Here is a 5692-nt window from a genome sequence, read left to right on the forward strand (position 1 = left end):
TTTTCACATAAACACTCTTTTACTGCCTAAGAAATGTAAAACTAACATTTTCTGGTTATTAGCAAAGAGATTTCCACCCGGGCATGCTTATTTCATTGATTGTATAGAATCTAGGAATAATTACATTTATATCATCTGAAATGCACTGTACAATGTAATGAAGAAACTTTCTGTCAAGATATACATAAAGAAAACCATACATTGTTCTCAAGTTAAAAGAAAACTATTAGAAAGCAGAAAACACTGAATGTATCTCATAGGCAATGTGTCTGGTAAGAAACATTGTTTTGATTTTCGCATAAACACAGTACCACCCAGGCAGGCATATTTCATTGATTCCTATAGAATATACGAGTAAGTACGTTTATTACAGCTGAAATGCACTGTGCAATGTAATGAAGAAACTTTAAGACAAGATACATGAAAAAAAAAAACATATGTTGTTCCCGAATTAAAAGACAACTATTAGAAAGCAGAAAACACTGAATGAATCTCACAGGTGATGTTTCTGTTATGATATGTTGTTTTGATTCTCAAATAAACACAGTAAAACCCCGGCATGCATATTTCACTGATTTGTATACTGTAGTGGGATATTTTTCTCAAAAGTTGGGAGGAGCTAAGGTGTGAGGAGTAAGAAGAGGAAAATGAGGGGTAGGGGAAGAAGAGGAGAATGAAGAGGAGGAGCAAGGTGAGGGAGAGACAGAGATATAGGAGGATGGAGAATCATGCTTGGCCAGAGAGCAGTCCTGGGTAACAACTTATATCTAGGTTAGTTAATTAGTTAAAACTTCTAATTATGTGAGCATCATGTTAATTGAGCATTGCCAAACATATAAAGCCTTTGGTTAATCATTAAGCATTAGAGTCTCATTTTGTACTGGGTACTGCATGGATGGCAGGATGGTCTGGGCTCAGCCCAACCTTGTGGAGACAGCATGGAAGATGGACAGAGCATCTTGTAGATGGCAGGGCTGGTGTCTCTGGCCACCAGAGCAGACAACCTGAGCTGAGCAGCATACCACCGCCTGTCGTAGCCTCAGGCCTAGGCTAGTCAAGAACATGGCAGCTCTGTAAGGCTCGATTTAATTATTACCGCAACAGTATACAATGTAGGAGTAAGTACCTTTATAACAGCTGAAATGCACTGGAATTTGTAATAAAAAAACTTTCTGTCAAGATACACAAAAAGAAAACCATATATTGTTCCGGAGATGAAAGAAAACTATTAGAAAGCAGAAATCACTGAATACATCTCATAGGTGATGATTCTGTTAAGAAACATTGTTTTAATTTTTCCATAAATGGTTTTTTACTGACTATGGAATGAAAAACTAACACCTTTCTGGTTATTAGCAAAAGTTCTACATGGGCATGCATATTTCATGGATTTATATAGATTCTATGCATAAGTACCTTCATTTCAGCTGAAAAGCAATGTAAAAGTAAAGAAGAAACTTTCTGTGAAGTTACATGAAAAGAAAACCATGCGTTGTTCCTGAGTTAAAAGAAAACTATTAGAAAGCAGAAAACACTGAATGCATCTCATAGGTGATTTTTCTGTTAAGAAACATTGTTTTGTTTTTTGCATAAACACAGTACCACCCGGGCATGCATATTTCATTGATTCGTATTGAATTTATGAGTAAGAACCTTAATAACAGCTGTACTGTACTACATTTTTTTTTTTTTGGCCTTGGCTCTGCTTTACTGACCTTAGAGCACCCTTTGGATACAGATTTAAAAAATAAACCACATACACAATGGGAACTGGGTCCAGGCTAATGCCCTGTATCTCCAGAAAAATCCCAACCCAAGTGTTTATACAAAATGTCAGAGGGGAAACAAGAGGCAACGTGGTGCTGAGTTGAGGGGTAGCCAGTTAGCAGCACAGCAGCCAGGTCACGCCTCCTTCTCATAGGTCCGAGTGCTCGCAACATTGCCGTGGATGAGAGTCAGGATGAGTTTCCTGTTGCTGAGCTCCCTTGTTAGCGTAGTCTAATGATCGTTCCACTTCTGCACATGGAAGAGTTTGCCTCCGTCCAGCGTCACGACTGACTTGACCTTCCTGTCATTTGCCGTCACCTCATCGAATTCTACTCCCAGCTGGAAGCTGATCTCTGTGTTCTTGAAGGTACTGTGTGTCTTTATGGTGATAGTATCCCCGTTCTTCTCAATGATTCTGGTAGGCTTGGTCATGCTAGCCACCTGCTTGGTGGCAAAGCCCACACCGAGTGACTTCATGTAACCATCAAAATTCTTGCTGTCCACTAGTTTCCAGGTGCCGACAAAGGCGTCTGCCATGGTGCGATGAGAGAGGAGGTGTGCAGGCACTGAGAACCTGTACTGTACTACTTAATGAAGAAACTTTCTGTCAAAATACACGAAAAGAAATCCATACTTTGTTCCTGAGTTAAAGGAAAACTATTAGAAAGCAGAAATCACTGAGTGCATCTCACAGTACATGTATCTGGTAAGAAACATTGTTTTGATTTTTCCATAAACTCACTTTTACTGCCTAAGAAATGTAACACTAACACTTTTCTGGTAATCAGCAGAAAGAGTACCACATGGACATGCATATTTCATGGATTCATCTAGAATCTATGGGTAATTATATTTGTTACAGCTGAAATGCACTGTACAACGTAATGATAAAACTTTCAGTCAAAATAAGTAAAAAGAAAACCATACATTATTCCTGAATTAAAAGGAAAATATTGGAAAGCAGGAAACAGTGACTGAATCTCATAGGTGATGTTTAGGGTAAGTAACTTTGTTTTGATTTTTGAATAAACCCAGTATAATCAGGGCATGCAAGTTTCATCGATTTGAATAGAATCTATGAGTAAGTACCTTTATTACAACTGAAATGCACTGGAGAAACTTTCTGTCAAGATACATGAAAAGAAAACCATGCATGTTTCCTGAATTAAATGAAAACTATTAGAAGCAGAAATCACTGAATGCATCTCATAGGTGATGTTTCTGTTAAGAAACATTGTTTTAATTTTCATATAAATGCTCTTTTACTGCCTAAGAAATGTAAAACTAACACTTTTCTTATTATTAGCAGAGTTCCATCTGGGCATGCATGTTTCATTGATGATTTGTGTAGAATCTACGATTAATTACATTTATTACAGCTGAAATGCATTGTACAATGCAATGAAGAAACTTTCTGTTAAGAAACACAAAAGAAAATCATACATTGTTCCGGAGATAAAAGAAAACTATTAGAAAGCAGAAATCACTGAATGCATCTCATAGGTGATGACTCTGTTAAGAAACATTATTTTAATGTTCGCATAAATGGTCTTTTATTGCCTAAGAAATGTAAAACTAACATTTTTCTGGTTATTAGCAGAAAGTTTTACCTGGGCATGCATATTTCATTGATTTGTCTAGAATCTAAGAGGAAGTACGTTTATTTGAGCTGAAAAGCAATATACAATGTAATGAAGAAACTATCTGTGAAGATACACAGAAAGAAAACCATACTTTGTTCCCTAGTTAAAAGAAAACTATTAGAAGCAGAAATCACTGAATGCATCTCATAGTTGATTTTTCTGTTAAGAAGCTTTGTTTTGATTTTAGCATAAACACAGTACCACCCGGGCATGCATATTTCATTGATCCGTATAGAATCTCTGAATAAGTACCTTTATTAACATTGAAATGCACTGGACTTTGTAATGAAGAAACAATCTGTCAAGATACAGGAAAAGAAAACTTGTACCCAAGATAAAAGAAAACTATTAGAAAGCAGAAAACACTGAATGCATCTCATAGGTGTCTGGTAAGAAACATTGTTTTGATTTTCTCATAAACACAGTACCACTCTGGCATGCATATTTCATTGATTTGTATAGAATCTATGAGTAAGTACCTTTACCAAAAGACACTTACTTCCCCTTAAAGACAAACCTGAGCCTGGCTTGCGTTTTGAGACTTGTCTTAGTCACTTCTGTAGCAGAGTGACTCAACAATACCTGTTTGGTCCTGCCTCTGCTCAGCTGTTGCTGATGTAGAGCTTTGCCATTGACCCTGTCAGTCACCCCATACCCTCCATCATCTTTCCCCGCCCCCTTCGTCATCACACCCCACCAAAACCCCTCCTCCCTATGCTCCAAGTTTATATAAACAAGAGCTTTTTACATTAAAGTTGAGTTCCTGCCTGGAAAAGACTCCTGGCTGGGTGTGATTTTTTGGGCCACTGACATTCACCATCTCGCTCAGTCCCAGAGAGAGACCTGACTGGACCAGGACCGCTCTCTTCTCCCTCCTGGACCTGCCGGCTTTAAGGAGTCAACACAGGCTGGCCTCGAACTCAGAGATCTACCTGCCTCTGTCTCCCAAGTACTGGGACTAAAGGTGTGTTCCACCACTGCTGGGAAGAATCATGCTCTATTAATAAACAGGATACCTAAGACGTATACATCCTGTTCATATTCCATCACCAATTCACAACCCCAAGAGATCTGAATCCTTCTTCCGGACTCTGAAGGCATTCACACACATGTGCCATACATTCACACCGATTTATACACACATACACATAAATTAAAATCACTGTTAAAAAAATAGGGCTACAGAGATGGCTCAGTAGTTAAGAGCACATACCTTCTTTTAAAGGATTTATTCTATGTGTATGAGTGTTTTGCTTTCATATATGAATGTGCACTATGTGCATGCCTGGTGTCCACAGAGGTTAAAAAAAAGCATGTTTGTTTTTCTTCTGAAGTTATTTTGTTGTGAACCACCACAGAGTTCAGTCCTCAGTACTCACGAAGTGGCAGACATGGGGGGCAAGCTCACAATGAGAAACCAGCCCTGCTCCATTTTAAGATCAGGAACCATTTTGCTATTTCTCTAAATTGGGTCTCACCCCACCCTGTAATTCAAGTTGTTCTGTGATTGATGATCTAGGTGAGATCTCCTTCACTGCCTTGTAATGCCTGGTCTCTCTTGACCACACTTGCTTGCAAATGCCTCCCATCCCCACTCTGTGGTTTTTGTCGTTTAAAAAGGCTATGGAAAATTGGCTTGGTGTTGACCTCTTGAACCTCACCTTAGGGGGAGACATTCTCTGGCCAGCTCTCATATACAAGAAGAAAATTGGCTTCGATTTGGCCATAATTTGGGTCGGTGGTCTTTCTCCTCTCATCTGTGGGATTAACAAATTCTTGTAACTATAGCCTCTTCAAGACCTTCAGTTGAGCATATACCCGTCCAACCCCCACCAGGCAATAACATTAAAAACAATACAAATCACTAAAACAATTAATACTGGTCCAAATATTATAACCTAAATTTAATTTTATAGTTGTGTCCAATGCCCAGTCTAGCAATGAGTTAACCATAGATACCCCTGGGACCTAACTTACTAGGTTTTCCAAGCATTTTTGGTTCAGAAGAGGTCATCCTTTCCTAAATAGCACAATATGACCTGTTATAGAAGGTTTATCTTATAGTCAAACCTTTTCAATTCATTGCTTACATCGCACAAGACTCAGACTAGTCAATGGTAAATCCAGTGGGGAAAAAGGCTCCCGAGGCTCCGCCCCTAATGGAGGGCCAGTGGGACGAGCAGTGTTACTTTTCTTCGGAGGTGTGGCCACATGCTCACAGAAGTCGCTCTAGTAACTTTGAGAGGGTTATTTTTAAACAGTGGAGGAAGAGAATGGGATCT

General features: G+C 38.9%; 1 pseudogene; it reads right to left on the reverse strand.

The window, feature by feature from the left end:
• Nucleotides 1-1902: 1902 nt before the first annotated feature.
• LOC114609171 lies at nucleotides 1903-2304 on the reverse strand (annotated as a pseudogene).
• Nucleotides 2305-5692: the final 3388 nt, after the last annotated feature.

The sequence above is a fragment of the Grammomys surdaster genome, unplaced genomic scaffold (genome assembly GCF_004785775.1).
Source record: "Grammomys surdaster isolate TR1022 unplaced genomic scaffold, NIH_TR_1.0 125947, whole genome shotgun sequence".
Taxonomy (NCBI): domain Eukaryota; kingdom Metazoa; phylum Chordata; class Mammalia; order Rodentia; family Muridae; genus Grammomys; species Grammomys surdaster.